Genomic DNA, 20,647 nt, shown 5'->3' on the forward strand with positions numbered 1-20,647 from the left:
CTTACTGTTCAGAATTAGCCATCCCTTCCTCTACAATCAAGACAGTATATTGCCTGTCATGAATTTTAGCTAGCTATTCTGGGGTTGTCACATAACACTTTTTCTACAAATGTGCTCAGTGGTGTGACCCCCCCACCAAGGATACATACAAGGCCAGTCTTGCCATCATGGTGCTATAGTTCTTTTGGGGGGGCAGGAAACAGGATGACAGGCAGTGATAAAGTTAGGGGTGCATGCTTTGATGAATAAAGGACATCTGACCAAACACGAGTTAGAAAAGAACTCTTTGGGCTGGGAGTTTGGCCTGGTAATAGAGTGCTTGCCTAACATGCATGAAGACCTGAGTTCTATTGCCCAGGGCCACATACATAGAAAAAGTGGTGCTGTGGCTCAAGTGGTATAGCTCTAGCCTTGAGAAAGCCCAAGGACTGTGCTTAGTCCCTGAGGACTGGCAAAAAAAAAAAAAAAAGAAAAGAAAAGAAGGAAGGAAGGAAGGAAGGAAGGAAGGAAGGAAGGAAGGAAGGAAGGAAGGAAGGAAGAAAGGAAGAAATTTTTGGAGAAGGTAATTGAAATTCAAGCTGAGGCTGGAAGAATTGCCTGCATGGCTTCTCAGGTAATTCTACCATGCAGCTGCCCACTGGTTCCTATGTAGCTGGGCTGAGTGGGGGCAGCCAGGAGGGGGGGGATACATAGTCCCTTGAGTTTACAGATATGTTTTATTTACTGAGTCCTCATACCCCAGACCAGCATCTGGCGAATCATAGAAGCACAGCATGCCACAGTCAGAATGGGCCTGAGGGTTTTTGAAAGACAGATGTGTCATCCTCATTCTGTCTCATTTCTTCCTTCCAATGCCTTGTTCTGAGGTCTGGAAGAGACCACACTTGCTGAGATGAATTAGGACAGCTTTCCTCGGAAGCAGTAGGTGCTCTGGGGACCCATGAGTAAACAGTTGCCTGGAACATGTCTCAGATCAGACAACAACTCAAGATTCATGTGGCTTCTGTCTAAACCTCAGATACCCACGGGTATATGCTCATCTTGATAGGTTTTTCAGCCTGCAGGCTGACCAAGACCTCCCAACCTAGCTCTGTCATCACTTGGTTCAGTGCAGGGGTAGGGAGAGAGGCATGATCAGCGACCCCTCAACTGCTCCAGAGTGATTCATAGTGACAAGCAGCAGGGCAGGCCCACGGAGATGCACAGCCCCATCTTATCAGAGCATCTCTTCCCTCTCTGAGAACTGGGACCTTCTGGGCTTTGGAGGCCATGGCTTTAAGCCAGGCACCATCAGCCATATTCAATTACTATCTTAAAGAAAGATTGAGGCAGCTTTTCCCCAAATGTCGCTCCCAAACACATGTCAGCTTCTGAGGAGATGTGAGGAGAAGGTCTGATCCATCAGGGTACAGGGAAAGATGAAAGAGGGGTGTCCAGTGGATCTTCCTCATTCCTGCTCATTTTCTTCATTCCGTCATTTCACCCCATTTGTGTGTGTTTACAGTTGGGGGTGGGTGGGTGATAAATAAGATAAAGGTATTATGGTAAAAATTGGAATGTGTTCTAAATACCAAAGCTGAGGAAAATCCCACAGGCCTGCACACTTCCTACCAGGAAGTGGGGAATTCCCAGAAGCTTGGGGAGAAGGTTCCAGACGGTCAGGGCTTCATTAGTAAGGGCCCTCCCCTCCAGAGGCAAGTCCCTGCACGTCCCCTGCATGTAGAAGTGGACTATCCGGGTGAAGTTCTACAGTCTTGATTGACTTAGGTTTTTATTCAAGCCTCAGCAGGAAGCCCAGGAAAATTCCCTACCCCTACCCAAACACCTGGCTCTTCTCTGTGGCACAACAGTTTTCCTCTTCCCCTCCCAACCCTCCTCCATGGCATTCCATGTCTTCTTGATTCTCCACTTGGACTAGTCTTCTTGATTTTCCACTTGCATGTGTTCCATTCTGGGGGGCGAGGTGGATTGGTGCATCTCCAGAGTGCCAGAGAAAGAGTTCACAGCATTTGGTCTGTGCCTCCTGCTGTAGATATGGCTACATCTAGCTGCCACGAGCTCTGTCTTGGGACAAATGTCTAAACTACTCCAAACCCAGGCTTTTACACCAAGGTCGGCCTTATCCATAGCTACTGTCTGTCATTAAGATCAGTATTCTTTTGTTTAAATATGTACTCAGAGCTAGGCATAGTGACTCACACCTATCATCCTGGTTATAAGGGAGACAGAAGCAAGAGAATCTCAGTCCCAACCTGGTCAGGGTTGTAATATGGTACTATTCTATCTGAAAAATAGACTAAAGCCAGAGGGCTCTGGAAGTGGCTCAAGTGGTAGAGCATGAAGTCTTGACTTCAAACGCCAATCACCATACAAAGAAAAACATTCTTTTGGCCACTGTTCTACCTGGCTGAGTGTGTAATAGTGAACAAAAACAGACAAAAGATTCTGTCCGGTAAAAAATGGAACCATGCAATTCGGGGAAGTGGGGGGGTTCGGGAGAGAAGGGAGAATGATGGATCAATATACTTTGTACTCATAAGCTGTTATGTAGACTTGAAACTCCTTTGTGCCACTATTTAAACATCATTTAAAAAATTAATTTTAAAGACTACTCTTTGGTGAGTGAAGAGGAACAAGAAACAAACACACAGGTACATATACACATATACATATACACACATGGATACATACATGTATATTACATAATTATTATGTTTTGCTATTCAGAAAAACAAAACAGGAGGGTGAGAGAGTCCTTTCTTAGGACAGTTGGGCAAAGTTTCTTAGAGGAGGTGACATTAAAATGGTGAGAAAGAGGGCATGTGGCCATCTGACTAGAGCCTTCTAGGTAGGGAGAGCCCTGAGGCAGGCTTGGTTCTAGGACCAGCAAGGCCTAAGAGGCTAGAGGGCAGTGATCAGAGGCAAGGGGAGGCAAGTGAGGTCAGAGATGACAGGACCAGGTTCCTCAGGGCCTTGTTTATCACTTACAGGTGTGTGGGTTGTATGCTGAGTTGTGACTATGAACAGAGAGCAGTGACATGATCTGATATATGCTATTTGGAAAGATTACTATGTGGAGAATTCCCTGCCAGTGTGGAGCTGAGATTGCACTTTGGAGGTGCAGTCATTATTGAAATCTACTGTTCTCACATTACCATTCCAGGGCCTGGCTCATGGCTCTACCCCACCTCTATCACTCCTTTTCTCATCCCATCCCAGGGTTTACCCCCACCTCTGTGCCTAGACCTCTTCTTTCCTCCAGGAAGCTGCCCCTGGGGCCTGCTCCAGAGGACGCTTTCAGACTAGAGCTCTCTGAGACATGTGATGCTCTATGCCCTTTCTTCCCATTGGAATCTCCATTTCCCTCATACTACCTGAGCTCCCACAGAAAATGTAAACACCTGCCCAAGGTACAGGTCAAAGGGTTACTGTCTGGTCATTTCTCCTCCTGGTATGGGGCTCCCAGGTTCTGCCCTAGGCACCTTCTCCTCTTACTCTGTGTTGTTGTTGTCCTCTCTTTCTCTTGTCCCCTGACACAGTGAAGTATCCCTGGTCCTGTCACGTTGCATTCCATCAACAATGTTGACAGGGTGTTCACTTAGGGCATTCCTCAGGCACCTGCTAAATTGAAGGTAAACAGACTAAACTCCTAAACTGTAAACAGACTAAACTCTTGTCCTGAGGGATGTTACACTTGAGTATAAGAAACAGAAAAATACATGAGCAATTTTATGAGATGATGTTGAGGAGTCATAAATGCTAGGATAAAAATTAAAGTAGGCCTGGCTACTTAAGAGTCAGAGAGATTGGCAGATCGAAGTTTGAGGGGCTAACTAGGGCAACAGCATGAGTCTCTCTCTGAAAAACAAACTGAAAGTGAGAGACGGGTTTGATTTGACAAGTCCAAGGGCCTGAGCTCAATCCTCAGAACTATAGAAAAAGAAGGAAGGGAGGAAGAGGAAGAGGAGGAGGAGGAGGAGGAGGAGGAGGACGGAAAAGGGAGATGAAGGAAGAAGAGAAGGAAAAAATAGAGAAAGAAAAGATAGAAAAAGAAAGAAAGAAAAGCCGAAAGACAGATAAAGAAAGGAAAGAGGAAGGAAATTAAAATAAGGCAAGTGGTGGCATGAAGGACTAACTCTAGGTAAGAATTGATTTTTTTTTTGCCAGTCCTGGGGCTTGAACTCAGGGCCTGAGCACTGTCCTTAGGCTTTTTCTTCAAGGCTAGCACTCTGCCACTTGAGCCACAGCACCATTTCTAGCTTTTTCTATGTATGTGGTGCTGAGGAATCGAACCCAGGTCTTTGTGCATGCTAGGCAAGCACTCTACCACTAGACCAACTCCCAGCCAGAAGTGATTTTTTTTTTTTTGCCAGTCCTGGGTTTGAGCTCTGGGTCTGAGCACTGTCCTTGGACTTTCTCTAGGCTAGAGCTCTACCACTTGAGCCTCAGCACCACTTCTAGCTTTTTTTCTATATATGTGGTACCTAGGAATTGAACCCTGGTCTTCGTGCATGCTAGGCAAGCACTCTACCACTAGGCCAAACTCCCGGCCCCCAAAATTGAATTTTTAAATGCATAAACCAGATGACTTACAGAAACAGAAAGAGATCTTTTTAGGTAAATGCCAAGACAAGGGCAAGGGCAAAAGCTGAGGTGGAAAAGTAGGAAAGGAGCTTGCCAGGAGGCCAAAAAGACTGGAGAATGAACTGTAGAGGAGGTCATCTATGCATAAATCAAGATGCCCTTCAACCTTAGAACCAAATGTACAATATCACTGGAGTTTTTCTGCTACTGATTTCTCTGGTGTCACCACATTCCCAGTGGATCTACAACTTAACCCATTCTTTCTCTTCCTGAACCTGTGTCCCTTCTTATCTTCTAAATTGTTGTCCAAGCTATGTGTAGCCACAGCTCATTTCTCTATGGCTCTTCTGGTTACACTATAGGCCTTAGTAACTATATGCCTACCAGTGCCTCTTAAAGTCTTCTCAAATCTCTGTTCTTTCTGTGTCAGGATCTCATCCCTATCCTGAGGACCATGACCAGGTCTCTTAAACAGCTTTACTCTGATATCTCTCTGGTTGGAAAGATGATCCTTTGTAGAGAAAAATTAAACAACTTAATACAACAAGGGAGATCTGAGTGCAGTAAGCCCTGATAGGGAGGCTTTGAGAAAGAAAGAAAGAAAGAAAGAAAGAAAGAAAGAAAGAAAGAAAGAAAGAAAGAAAGAAAAGAAAGAAAGAAATCTTACCCTTTCCATCTATCCCCCACACAAGACCTCTCTCTGGTTTTAATCTTGGGAGCTCAGAGTGAATACATCGAAGTTTGCATCAGCAACCTCCTACCCCCGGACCTGTTGCTCTCAGTAAATGTCCCCTTTAATCAACAATCTAGTGGCCTTGCTTCCTATTCTCCACCCCAGGCCTCAGCTATCCCTAGTATTCTCTGTTAAAAAAGCTCTCTGGGCCTTTCTTCTTTATCTCAGTTTCCCACCCATCACTAGGCTCACATCCAGAATCAGATACTTGGATTTGCCCAGATCCTGGAAAACACCTCCTACAGGTCTCCCAACCCCAAACTCATCCTCTGTCAATCAGTTGTCTACACTCTAGGTCCTCTGGGCTCCCATGGTATCTTGCTCACTGGGCTACTCAACACAGCAGGTACAGTTTCAACACAGCAGGGCTGCTAGGTAAACTCAATCTCTTCTCATCAGCACAGTCCCTCCCCCTCATCCTCTACTCCAGCCTTTAATCTACTTTCAGTTCCTAGAGTGCATAATGAATTGTTTCAGTCTTCCTACTTTCTGTTTCCTCTTGCTAAACATACTTGATGCCCTCTTCCTGCCCTGGTTTTCTTGCATATTACATTTTTACTATGTCTCAAGAAATCAACAGATCCTCTCCTCCACCTCCTCCACATATCGAGTTCCTTGGCTACAATGTAAGTGTCTTGAATGTCTCTGCACACCTGTCAACCCTGGAAGGTCCAAGTGTGCTTGCCTTGCTTACTTTAGGCAGGAACTTCAGCATATGTATAGGGCTTATCATACTTGGCATATATGTTGGAAATGGCTTGGGATATTTGGGTGTCACATAAGAATATGAACACCAACTCAAATGGAACTCAGCAAGGCAAAGTTTACTTCTGCAGAAGGGTACATCATCAAGCCAAAACTCTGGCAAGTAAGCACAAAAGAACAGACATGCTGCTCCCTTTTAATCCCTAACCCAGCCAGCCCTGCCTCTCCACTCAGTTTGGCTGAGTTCAAGTTCACAATCTGCAAAAGGATGTGGCTCAATTAACGGAATGTAATTAAAATTTAAGGAGCTTGTAACAGGATGTCTTAAGGTGCACCAGGAAAACGATGTAACTACAATGTAAGTAACAAGAGCTAAGCTACCTGGCTGAAGCAGAAACTTTTCAGAAAAACTTTTCGCAAGATTAGTAGAAGGAAGCAATTCATTTTGATTTTTTAGGAGGCTTTTCTCACAGAGACTGTATTGATAACTTTTTAGGGTGTGTGTGTGTGTGTGTGTGTGTGTGTGTGTGTGTGTGTGTGTGTGTGTGTGCGCGTGTGCGCTAGCACTCCAACTCAGGGCCTGGGCATTATACTTTCACTTTTTTTGCTCAAGGATAGCATTCTACCATTTGAGCCACACTTCCATTTCTGGGTTTTTAGTGGTTAATTGATGGTTAAGTCCCACAGACTTTCCAGAATGGCTTTGAACTGTGATCCTCAGACCTTAACCTACTGAGTAGCTAAGAGTACAGGAATGAGCCGCTGCAATGGGCATCTTCTTTTCAGTCAGAATATCACTATGTATCCCAGACTTCCTTTGAACTCCCATACAGCCCAGACTGCCCTCAAACTCTTGATCTTCCTTCCAAGCATTAGGAATACAAGTGTGAAACACTACATCCAACCAAAAATTGGCAACCATTCCCCTCTGGGGGTCACCCATCAGGAAGAAGACCCTCATCCAGTTGAGAGCCTCTGGCATCCATGGACATAGAAAGCAAGCTCCCCAAACCAGCACCTCCTCCTCCTCCTCTTTGCAAGGTGGGTTGCCCTTCCAGAGGGGGTCACCTCCATAAAGAATGTCAGGCAGCCTACAATTCAATGAAGAATGCAGAGGCCAACTCCGTAATGCACCAAAGACCAGACCCACTCCAACTCAACCCAAGCCATCCTCCTATGCTGTGGGGACCCCCAGAACTACACGACTGCTCATCTGTTGTGGGTGAACCAGGTAGCCCTGAGAACTTCTCACAGATTGCTAGGATGCTTGGGGAGTCATTTCAAAGAAGTGGAAATTAAAGGAGGGGGAACTGGACAGACCCTCCAGAAGGGTATAAGCTAGAACCCAGGGTTAGAAACCTGTTACTCTTGTGTGACAGTCACAAATTCTCCATATATATATAAAATTATATATGTATCCTACACATATGCACCTATATAATTTTCTTGATCCATTCATCAGTTTTAGGGCATCTGAGTTGTTTCCTAGGTTGACTACTGTGAATAGTTTCAGTGAACATTGGTGTGCAGGTACCTTTATTATATCTTGGATTACATCCCCTCAGATAAATGTCACTGGATCATATGGTAGAGTCTATTTAGTATGGGTGAACACCCACACTGACTTCCATAATGATTGCACTAGTTTACGTTCCCACCAACAATGTATGAGTTCTGATGGTGATGGTATAGACCTAGGGGCCTCCTCTCCCAACGTTTGCTGTGCTCCCTGCACAAGCAACACTAGGCCCTTTCATTAGGGCAGTAAGTAGCTAGCCTCCACCCCTTTACCTTGAGAAGGTCCTCCTCTTGGGCAGCTGACCCTCAGGCCTGGGCAGCTGCAGATACCCCTTATCTGCCATTTGGACAGTATCCGTAAATCCTAGTCTGCCATGATGAAGCGCCTGGTCTTCACATCCACCTCAGGGTCTCTCTCCATCTCCTCTCCACCCCCTGAACCCCACAGGTTATATAGGTTACCCTCAACAATAGCTGGCACTCCTTCTAGTGTGTGCATATGAGAGAAGGGGTCTGCCAGTCCCTTTCCCCCAGCATTAAACTTCTTCCTTCGTTCCCTGTACCTGGTTCTTGGCAGAGTCTGCATATTATCTAACAAGTTCCTTTTCCTCTACATCCTCACGAACATTTGTCATTGCTTACGTTCTCGATAATAGCCATTCTGACAAAAGTGATATGACTCTTGATGTGGTTTTAATTTGCGTATCTCTCAATCCTGGCCAGGGATGTTGAGCAATTTCTTCATGGGTTTATTTGCTACTTGTGTTTTGTTTGGGAACTACATGGCCGGGACGGGAAGCACAAGACAAATTTATTAATTGGGTTGTTGATTCTTTCGATGTTTACATTTTGGAGTTCCCTATAGATTCTGGTTGCCAATTCCTTGTCAGATGTATAGCTGGCAAGCAAGCCTGGGACCTAGAGATGGGTGTAGGGAACAGAAATGGTGTAACACTTGGATTGAGTGAGGGCTAAGGTGTAGGTATAGGGATACATGACATAGTTGCTGGGCTAAGGGGTAAGGAAAGGAAGAAGTGCTGAATATCAAGAGAAGAGCATTCCCTTTCTACAGTTACCTCAGTACCCTAAGATGCAAGATCCCAAAAAAACGGATTGCTCAATCAGTGCTTTCCCCCAGCCCCCTTTGCTTTCTGTCTTCCTCTCTTTTGCAGACTCCACTGCTGCTGCTGGGCTGGACTATGGACAGACTTCAGAGCCAAAACTAGTTTGTCCTCTGCCTGGAATTCTTCTCTGAGAAGCCGCAGAGTTGGCTTCTTCTCATCAAGTTGATCTTGGCTTATACATCACACATTCTAAAAGGCCACTATTTTAAGATAGTTCACCTAGTTGTTATTTCCATATAACACACACCACTCCCTGGCACTTTCTCTATTCGTTCCTTGTTTGTGTTTGTCTCTCCATATAGATGAGGCACAAGAGCAGGTACATACCGAGTGAAGTGTGATGGTGCATACCTATAATCCTAGCCCTTGAGAGGCAGAGGCAAGAAGATCAAGAATGGGAGGCCAGCTTGAGCTGCATTGCACACAAATGCATACAGAGAGAGAGAGAGAGAGAGAGAGAGAGAGAGAGAGAGAGAGAGAGAGAGAGAGAGAGAGAGACTTTGTGTGTGTGCTATAGAAGCTGTACCCTCAACAAGTAGAGCAGTGCCTGATACTGAGTAAGTGTTCACTCACTCAGTGTATTTCTGAATGAGTAATAATCTCTAACAATTGTTGAGTGCTCACCATATGCCAAGGACTTTTCTCATGCATAAACAAGAGCATCAGCAAACTATGGGCTTCTAGACTAATCTGGCTTCCGCACTCGTTTTTGTAAATAAATATTATTGGAACACACACCCAGACGTGCATATGCTGTCGACAGCTGCTTTTCATGATACAATGGCAGAGTTGAATAGCTGTGACAAGGAAAACATGGCCAACAAAATAAAAATGTTCACTGCCTAGCCCTTGGAAAAGAAAAAAGAAAGCCTGCATGCAATCACTAGTCACCATCAATGCTAGGAAATCAGAGATGTTATTGACACTGCTTTACCGAGAAAGCCCAGAAAGACACAGAGAACTTGTCTCAGGCGATATAGCTAAAGAAGTAGAGGCTGGATTTGAACCCAGACTTTTTTTGCTCCAGGCAATTCTTGCCCCTAGCTAGCTACTATGTCCCATGACTTCTAGGAGTGGAGAGGGAAAGAAAAAAAAAGGAAAGGGCTTAGGCTTGTCATAAGCATCATCATGGGAATAGCATGTGAAAGAAAAAGAAGAGAAAATAGAAAATAAAGAAACTAGCAGCAGCTGAGAAGCAATAGAGTTCTTAGGACTCGGGGCTATTGTTACTTGTTTGTTTATTTGTAGGCTAATCCATTCATGACAGTCTCATATGTATTTCAGGCTGGCCTCAAATTCTCCATCCTTTTGCTGCCCCAGCATTCTCAGTCCTGGGAGTACACACATGTACACCATGCCCACTCTCACTTCAGGCCTTTTTTTTCTTTAGGCTTGGACTGAGACCCAGGTTTTTCAACTTCTGTTTCCTATAGCACCATCTCTAAGCATAAATAAAAACACCCTGCTTCCTTCACCCCAAAGATGGAGTAAACAGTATTCTCCACTTAGATTTTACATTGTCAATATTTTTTTTGTAATCATTGGATCCTTATTAAGATCTGTCTAGACAAAAATCAAGGACTCACTGATCTCTAATTGAGTACTGGAAAGGTTAATGTGAGGTTGGACATGCAAGTGGTACTATTCTTCTGCAGTTACAGCCCTCCCCCACTCTAAATGCCCTTGCTTCTTGGGGCTCTAGTGTCCAAACATGTTTGCAAATTTCTTATTCCTCTGATATTAAAATGTGGATTGCTAGACATGCCTCAAGATATTGAGGTATCACATAGAAATAGGGACAGCAACTGGAAAGGAACTCTGCAGGGCAAAGTTTACTTCTGCAGAAGGGTGTGCCCTTGCCTGTAAAAAAAAAAAAAAGCACAGAGAGAGGCCAGGAGCGTAGTCTAGTGGTAGAGTGCTTGCCTAGCATGCACGAAGCCCTGGGTTCGATTCATCAGTGCCACATACACAGAAAAGGCGGAGCTTTCGCTCAAGTGGCAGAGCAGTAGCCTTGAGCAAAACGTTTCCAAGACCAGTGCCCAGGCTCTGAGTTCAAGCAGCAGGACTGGCAAAAAAAAAAAAAAGAAAGAAAGCACATATAGCTGGCATGCTGCTACCTTTTATTCCTAACCCAGCAAGCTCTCCCCTTCTGCTCAGAGTGGCTGAGCAAAGGTTTGCAATCTGAAAAAAAAGGAGGGGCTTTAATTAACAGGAATAGGATATAATGAAAATTTAGGGGGCTTGTAATAAGATGTCCTAATTAAACTGTAACAGGGAAAGGATGTAACTAAAATCAACTCTAGCCAGGTCACTCGGTCAAAGAAGGAACTTTTCGGGGGAATCTTGGTGAGGACTTATGCGCTTCAATTTGTGAGTCTTGTTCTCTGCTATATTCCAGTGGCCCCAATACTGATCCAGAACAGGTCCTCCCTAGACAGTGATTGAAACACCATATTTCTGCCCTTCACATTTTCCCAGTCTGGTGGAGGTAGGATTGGGAGGGCAAGTATGAACCCCAAATCATCCAGACTGTGAAGAGGGCAATGAGTCATTCATAAAATGCCACTGGGGCTCTGAGGAGGTTGAAGTCCCATAGGTTTGGGACGTGGAACTTCTCCTGGAAGCACAAAGGGCTTCAGGAGGTTTCTTTTCACAAGTGAGAATGGAGGCCTGGTGAGGCCAGTATGGTCCATTTCTTATCTCCTTCCCCCTCCAGCCCTACATTTCTCACTCAGATACCCTTCCCACTGCCCTGCTGTTCCCTGCCCTGGCTGCTCCCCTTTCCTGAGGCACCTCACCCTTCTTCCCTCTCCTCTTCTTTCATTGGCTCACCTAGTACCTTCCCCAGAAGCTGCCCCTTTACTCCTGCCCCCTATTCTTTGGACTCTCCCATAACAGCTTGGGCTTCCTTCCTGGTTGCTTTTAACTTTAGGGGTGCACTAATCAGCTGCTTTCTTGCCTAACCTCCCCCCCGCCATTATCATTGGCCTGTCTTTATTTAGGAAATACCAAGTAATTAACCTTAAAAAGATTTACCCAGTAGACAGGTTTCCAATATTTGCGGGGCCTAGGGTTGAATAATGGAAAATAAGAGCTCAGCAGAAGGTGGAGACTTTGCTGAGGAAGTCTCTGACATCAGATAGGCATGCTAGTGTTGGTGTTGTAAGTCCAGAGTGGGGCTGGCAATGTCCACTCATGTCCTTGCTCTGCCACATGAGAAGCAGAATGAAGCAAGGAGGGACAAAGAGAGAGGAAGGTTGAGAGTTGCCTGCGTATCACCATGTACACGCCAGTCTCTAGAGCCTAGGGGAGCCTGGACAAGTCCCCAGGTTATGCTTACACCTGGATTCACTGGGTGTGAACTCTAACCCAAAGCTTTGACATCTCGCCAGAATTCATGACCTCATCCTGTGACCAGCATGTGACCCAACAGTCACACTGAAACTGACCACATTAAGATGCACAAAGGGAACTCAGAGGGGTGGGAAAAGATCATCTCCAGAGTTTGGGAATGGCCTGTGATTGAGAAATCATTCATCCACTCAGTCCTTCAGTCAGTTAACAACACACTGTTTTGAGCACCATGTATATGTAAGTTTTATGGGAAATAAAATTTGCCTAATAGTTCAGTAGGGCGGGGACATAAGAAATGTACACACAAACCTGGGCGCTGATGGCTCACGCCTGTAATCCTAGCTACTCAGGAGGCTGAGATCTGAGGATCACAGTTCAAAGCCAGCTTGAATACAGACTGTGAGACTCTTATCTCCAATTAACCACTAGAAAACTGCAAGTGGCACTGTGGCTCAAGTGGTAGAGCACTAGTCTTAAGCTGAAGTGCTCAGGAACAGAGCCCAGGCCCAGAGTTCAATCTGCATGACTGAAAAGAAAGAAAGATGCATACACAAAAGGGGGCACAAACACAAGGAGAAGCAGAGATCAGAGCACCATGGGGTAAAAGGAGGGAGAAAATATTCCTCTTGGCAGAATGAGGATTCCCGGAAAGAGAACATTTAAACAGCTTTAAAACACACACACACACACACACACACACACACACACACACACACACACAATTCTAAAATGACATTGAAATTCTCACTCCAGTGAGAACGGCTATCAAGAAAATAACAAATGCTAGCAAGGGTAAGTACTAGAAGAGGGGAGGAAGATGGGAAGAGAGGAACTCTTAGATACTGTTAGTAGGAATGTAGATTCTTGCAGATGTATATGGCAATCAGTATAAAGGTTCCTAAAAAACTAAAAAGAGAACTACTGTATGATTTTGCTATTACACCATTCACTCCTGGTGAATGGTGCTGGTCCTGGGACTTGAACTCAGGGCCTGGGCACTGCCTCTGAGGTTTTATACTATTGAACTTTTTTATGGTCAGTTGTGGGGCTTGAACTCAGGACTTGGGTGCCACTCATGAGCCTCTTTGTGCTCAAGGCTAATACTCTACCACTTGAGCTACAGCACCACTTCCACAGGCTTTTCTACTCAAGGCTCATACTCTACCACTTTAACCACAGCTCCATTTTAGACTTTTTGGTGGTTAACTGGAGATAAGAGTCTTACAGACTTTTCTTCCTGGGCTGGCTTTAAGTTGTGATTCTGAAATCTCAGCCACCCGAGTACCCAGGCTGAGCCACAATGCATGAGCCACCACCACCGGAAATCTTGCTGCTACACAATTCACTCTTGGTGAATATAACCAAAGAAATTGAAGTCAGCACACAAGAGAATCTACACATTCATGTTTATGGCAGTATTATTCCCAATAGACAGCTTGGTTGCTGTGAATAGTAGAATCAGCCAGATAGAATCAGCACTGGTTAATAGACATTAACCAGTGGATGAATAAAGAAAACGTGATTGTATGTATATATAATATATATGCATACCCATAATGGAATTTTATTCAGCCATAAAGAAGGAAATCATATCATTATATGTTAAGTGTAATAAGCCAGACTTGGATAAGACAAATATTGCATTCTTTCTCTCATATGCAGAAACCAGATTTAAAATAAAACACAATTAACCAGGTAATGTATACCTGCTACTTGTGAGCTGGAGGCAGGAGAATCATGTATGTAAAGGCATCCAGAGTAAAGATAAAGAACTGGATGCTAGTGGCCCGTGTCTATCATCCTAGCTATTCATGAGGCTGAGACCTGAGGATCCTGGTTCAAAGCCAGCACAGGCAAGGAAGGCTGTGAGACTACCTTCAATTAGTGTCCAGAAAACTGGAAGTGGAGCTGAGGCTTAAAGTGGTAGAGCACTAGCCTTGAGCAGAAGAACTCAGGGACAGCACCCAGGTCCTGAGTTCACCCCATGACTGACCAGAAGAATAAGTAGTTAAAAGATAATGGTAAGGACCTTGTCTCAAAAACAAAGGAAAAGCCAAGCACAGGTGGCTCAAGCCTGTAATGCTAGCTACTGAGGAGGCTGAAATCTGAGGATCTCAGTTCAAAGCTAGTCCAGGCACAAAAGTCCATGAGACTCTTATTGCCAGTTAACCACCAGAAAACCAGAAATGGTGCTGTGACTCAAAGTGGTAGAACACTAGCCTTGAGCTGAAGAGCTCAGGGACAGCGCCCAGGCCCAGAGTTCAAGCCCCGTAGCTGACAATAAAAAGAGGTTGAGGCATGGCTCAAATGGTAGAGTAGCCCTAGGTTCAACCTTTGGCATTGCAAAAATTAGAAAGAAAATGAGAGAGAAAGACATAAAAATAGAAAAGAGAATGGGGGAAAAAAGGGAATCCATGAAAAGGAAAGGGGAGAGCAGATATTGGGGTCTAGATTTGGCTGATATTCACATTTCATACTTGTATGAAAATACAATGAAAACGATTATTTCACATAATCTTTCGAAGCACAATCCAAACCTGAGGACATGGCAGCTGAGGATGTACATCAAGCCAGGCAGAAGAGGCTGTAACCTCTTGAGGTTCTTACAGATTATTTGTTATTGGCCAGTGAGGCAATGAACATCTCACAGCTCCCCTCCCATTCCCTGCTCCTGCCCGGCCTGGTCCCTGATCACCTAAGTTCTCAGCAGTGCTCATCTCCTGACATCTTTCCATTTTGGCAGACAGGTTTTGGCTCAGAGGTAAAATATCCCTTCTCCTGGCCCTGAAAATGTTCTCCTTGCATCCTTGATCTTACTCCCACCTGCCCCAGAACCCCGTTCCTTCGGGAGCCTCTGCCTCTCCAGCTGTGTAGCTAAAGGGCACCTTTCTTTTAGCTGGCACAGTTCTTAAGTAGATGCCACATTTCCTAAGTACAGGAGTCCATGCAGCACCTTGTGTGCCTCTGCATGGGTGCTGCCAAATCGAAGGACAATGCCTTATATATGCTCAGGGAATTTTAGCTGAGAGCTGGGGCCTGCTCAGGCAATAGAGCACCTACTTAGCAAGCGTGGGACCTTGGGCTCAATCCTCAGTAACATCAAAACAACAACTACAAAAGAAAATATTTGCTGGATAGATGGGTGTGATCTTGTCACCTGACACTCAGCTTGTTCCGTGGCCCTTAAGGTAAAGTCATATGTCTCATGGCTGATTGACAGGTGCATTGTGAATTGGGCTGATAATGCCTCTCTCCCACTTCCACTCCAGCTCCAAACACTCCATACTTACATACCCAGATTCCCCCACACTGCTGGGACCTTTCCTGACCTTTGTGCATACTGCTGGCTCCTGCTTCTCTTTGGAATGCCCCTTCCCCATTTCTACATCAAGTGCTTGTTTGCCCCCTCTGCAGCTTCAGATTCTCTTCCATGAAACCTTCTAGGTTCTGTTCCCAACCAAGCACTTCTCACTAGATGTGAACAGTGTGCTGTATGCCAGCCTTCTCCAGAACCTGTGAGCATCTCGGGGTTTCAGATGAGTTTGGGTCAGTGTGTGTGTGTATGTCTGTGTATCTGTGTATGTGGTGTGTGCGATGGGTAGGCATTCAATAAATATTTGTTAATTGAATGAAGTAAATACTGTATGGAGGCTGGTGGTGATTCCGAACATTTCTGTCCAATTATTCTCTCAAGTCTTGGTTTCTATGCACAAAAGGGAATAGAGTTCCTTAAGGGTGCAGAGTGTCTAAGATAACAAGTCTATACTCTAAGAGCCTCTCAAAGACTCCTTTATTAGGAGTCTTGACTTTAAAAATGAGACACATGGGGGCTGGGAGTTTGGCCTAGTGGTAGAGTGCTTGCCTAGCATGCATGAAGACCCAGGTTCAATTCCTCAGTACCACATACGTAGAAAAAAGCTGATCACATACATAGAAGTGGTGCTGAGGCTCAAGTGGTAGAGCTCTAGCCTTGAGAAAGTCCAAGGACAGTGCTTAGGCCCTGAGCCTAAGCCCAGAACTGGCAAAAAAAAAAAAATGAGGCATATAGCCAGGCATTGGTGGCTCATGCCCGTAATCCTAACTTCTCAGAAGGCTAAGATTTGAGGATCAAGATTTGAAGCCAACCCAGGCAGAAAATTTCAAGGATTTGTATTTCCAACTAACCAGCAAAAAGCCAGAAGTAGAGGTGTGGCCCAAGTAGTAATATAAGTCTTGAGAATAGAAAAGAAGTCAAGCAAGAGCATGAAGACCCAAGTTTAAGTTCCAGTACCATATACATGTTGGTGTACACACGCACACACACACACACACACACACACACACAAAGTTAGGCATGTGATCCATTATTTTTAAAATCCAAAGAAAAACAGGAATATGATTTCTATTGTTATGTTCTAAAAATATATTTTTGGCTCTCTTCATAATAAAATACTTTTGACATGACATTCTTCTTGGGAAAGCAAAAGCACTATTTAATGAAATAGCATTTTATAAGTTTTAAGGCAAGCAAATAACTGGTCTAAGCCAGAGTAAAGGAAGGGAATGGGGCTCTAGTGAGGCTACTTTATCTCTAAAGAAGGCTCAGGGCCAGGCAGGGTCTGGGGAATGACAGGAATTCTAACATTTCAAGCAAGTTGGTCCCAGAGTCCAGGACTGATCATTCTCAATCAATCAGCAAATATTTATTGAATGATCACTGCATAGGGAGATATAGCTATGTCTTGGAACACAGATGTGTGTCAGCTTGCTTTGCTCTTCCTGGTAAATTATTTCAGATCATACCATTACTATGACTTCAGAGGAAACCTAAAGCTAGCAGTCACTGAACCCCCACTCAGCAACAAAGGCCATGATATAAGCTATACTGATTTTTTTTTTCTCTTACTCTGTTACAGGTTATAGGATTTCCACTTACCAGATGAGGAAATGGAGGTTTGCAAGTTTTGCAGGAAAACAAATACAAGAACTGGTTCCTGTACTGCCCTATATTCACAGCTAAAAAATAGCAAATCTGAATTCTAAATGTCAATGCTATGGTATCACATTCAAAGCCCTTCTGCTAATAATAGAAAAGATCTGTATGTATCTTCTAAGGTTACAGAGTATTATCTGCAGATTTCTAATTTTTTTTGCCAGTCCTTGGGCATGAACTCAGGGCCTGAGCACTGTCCTTGAGCTTTTTTCAAGCTAGAGCTCTACCACTTGAGCCACAGTATCACTTTCAGCTTTTTCTATGTATGTGGTTCTGAGGAATCAAACCCGGGACTTTGTCATGCTAGGCAAACACTCTATCACTAGGCCAAATTTCAAGGCCCTCAATTTCTAACTTGATTCTATCACTAATCCTATGTGATTCAAATTATGATGATCCTCAGAACCAAGGCTTGGAAGGTTCAAGCAATATGCTAAATGTCCCTTTGAGCAAATGATAAACCCAAGATTTGAGCAGAAGCCAAAGGCTGCATTCTTGCTCTTACTCTATGACAAGGGACTGGTTTGAGCCCTCAACAACTTCTAACACGAAACTGGGCACTGGTGTGTTAAAGAAGAAATGCAACTGTCAATCAAACAGTCCCCAAAAAGCCTTATGCCACGAATGGCCCTGCCTGGACTCTGCCCCAGACTTCTATCCTGAAAGAAGAGGAGAGGAGGTCTTTCCAGGCCAAATGACTGGCTGCTCCCGGGGCCAATGGCCCTGTGCTGGGAGCCAGCATGGGAGGGAGAAAGGCAGAGCTGTGCTTGGGCGCCAGTAATCAGGAGACTTTCTAATGAATGGACCCAAATGATGTTTGTGGGTTTTGAGGTCCCATTGTGGTTAGGAAAGGAGGAGGAAGGTCCTGTGGAACACTGCATCCCTGTCATGAAAGTTCTAGAGCAAGAACTGCACAGGTCCTGCCTGCCCCTTTCAGGTCTAGGAATAAGGCTCCCTGGCCCTCCTGCCCCATGTCTCTCCCTAAACGGAGGATTCTCTCTACCATGAGACTGACTTTTCGGAGCAGTCACTGCCTGACAATAGGAAAGCCCATATTGTCTGGTTGAGGGGCATCTTGGCAAGATTGCTGAGGACCCCTTCATAATGGAACCTGCAGTGATCCTGACTGGAGAGCAGCTGCATGTCCTCCCTCGCTCCTGAGCAACCACAGCTGTACATTATATGGTACAGGCGATGCTGTGTCTATTTTATGTAGAATAACTAAGGAACTCTTACAGCAACCCCATCAGTAAGGTGCCATTTTACAGAGAAGGCACAGAAAGAGTACATAACTGGAGGGTCACCAAGAGTGACCCTAGCAAGAGACAGAGCTGATGGGTTTCAATCCAGGCAGTTCCAATGCTCTCCCTCACCATTTTCTAAGTGTGAGCAATGCTGTGACATTTACTATTCCTTGGGTGAGAAATACCCAACACTAGTCAATAGAAAGACTTGTCCACAGGCTAGAAAGCCCAGGATTGACAGGAACTCTGGTCTGGAGCCAGGACATCCCACAGAGATGAGCCAGCTGGAGTGGGAGTCTCCAGGCTTTACTTCCCTCTGACATGGTCCAACCCTAGGATTCCTTTCCTTGTTCACTCCTGCTCTGGGCCTTCTCCAGCTCTACTCTGCCTGGACTCATAGAGAAGAAAACCTCATCTTAGTCTCTCAGCTGGCCCTGGGAGAACTATCACAGACACCCAAGGCAAGGAAATCACATGAGATAAAATGGAGAGGCTGAATCTGGATCTGAACTCTTCCAATTTGCAGTCTAGTCTCTGTCTCGGATTCCTGGGTTCCTTTAGGTGACTTCAAAAGCCACTCTGGGCACTGGCACATTTTTGCCTCTTGTTAAACTCCCTCTTGCGTATAAGCTGGGAAGACACATAATTCAAATGACTGTGGGCAAACACAGGCCAAACACTTGGGAGGCACTTAAAAACACTTTGTGCATTAACCACTGTAACAAATGAGTTTCTCACTTCCTGTTTCCAGATGATGATCTGTCTCATGGGCTATGAAACCACATAGACCAGGGATAGAAAGGCAGCTAGGTGCTGAGACACCAACAGCCATGTCATTTTCATTGTGATTCCCCTTTTTTTTTTTCAATGAAGTTAGGTTTAATTCCAGAAGAGTCCTCAGTGTGTGTGTGTGTGTGTGTGTGTGTGTGTGTGTATTCCTTGCCAGGAATACTAGAACAGTTTTGAGCATTCTTTAGACCCCTGTTCCAAAGCCACTGCTGTTACATTTCTCCCTTTTTTAAAGAACCATGAGATCACTTTGGTAGAAGAAAGAAAGTTGGAGGAGAGTAGAGAAGGAAGGAGAAAAGAAAGAAAAACTGAAGGGAGAAAAAGGGGAAGAGAAGGAGATAGGAAGGGAGAGAGAAGAAAAGATAGGAAAGAAGGGTAAGAAAGGAGAGGGAAGGGATTCCATGTGATAAAATGTCAACTCCCCAGAAAAAGTCTGTAGAGGAAATTGACTGTCAAATAACTTCAAGAAAATGGCACCGTGACAACCAGCAAGTGAGATATTCCCCCCATTTCCTGCCATTTATCTCCATTTTTCTTGTTTCCATTTCTCTTCTTTCTCATTCTTCATTGCCCTGACAAGTGAGTTCTCTCCCATCTTCCTTCTGCCCTCCCACAGGGTCAGCTGAGTGTTGCCTTCTTGTTAATAATACATTAGGAAATCGGCTAAACCCCAAATCTCAGATGATGCCAAATTCCTCCCTGCTTCCCCTAGGACCTGGCTCCGGACATGACGCTACCAGTAGTCAGCAGAGAAGACAGCAGCTGATCTGACCAGAGTGCACTCTTAGGGACTAGTCTTTTCATTCCAGGCCTCAGTCCCACAAGTCCCCACTAAGCTCTCCATCAATCTCTGTATAACTCTAGAGTGGTGGCTTAACTTAGTCTCTGTTTTGAGATAATTTGGAGTGATGAAAATTTTCATTCTCATTCTAGGGCTGGGAGTATGGTCTAGTGGTAGAGTGCCTGCCTAGCATGCACAAAGCCCTGGGTTCCATTCCTTGATACCACATACATAGAAAAAGCCAGAAGTGGTGCTGTGACTCAAGTGGTAGAGTGTTGGCCTAGAGAAAGCCCAATGACAGTGCCCAGACCCTGAGTATAAGCCCCATGACTGGCAAAAAAAAAAAGTGTTCATTCTATATATCCATCGCTCATCTTTTCCTGCTTGTGTGGACACATACACACATGAACTACTGTGTTTGATCCTGAGAATCAGCCAAGACCTTCCTGTCTGAGTTTCCCCATATAGTGAAGCAGAAGTGAGAGGCTAGATTATCAGGCTTGGCCCAGAAGCAGTCGAAGGAAACATGGCTTGGAGCAACCAGTGTCTGAAAGACATTCAGCCACTTTAACTGGCTCTTTTTAGCTTCAATTCCAACTTTGATTGCTTATTGCCTGGAGGTAGTTCGTCTAGGGTCCAAGAGATTTGCAACCTCTCCTTTTTAGTTAACAGATGAGACAGCTGCAACTCTCACTGTGAAAACATGATCAAGGGCCCACTCATCCATGTGCAATTCCACATCGGGCCCAGAAACTATTTTCAGAGATATTTCATAACCAAGCTTTTCATAGTACTGGACATCCTAACATCGGCCTCAACGCTGCTCCTGCAGAATGATCTTCT

The sequence above is a fragment of the Megascapheus bottae genome, chromosome 6 (assembly GCF_031878675.1).
Source record: "Megascapheus bottae isolate mThoBot1 chromosome 6, mThoBot2.hap1, whole genome shotgun sequence".
Taxonomy (NCBI): Eukaryota; Metazoa; Chordata; class Mammalia; order Rodentia; family Geomyidae; genus Megascapheus; species Megascapheus bottae.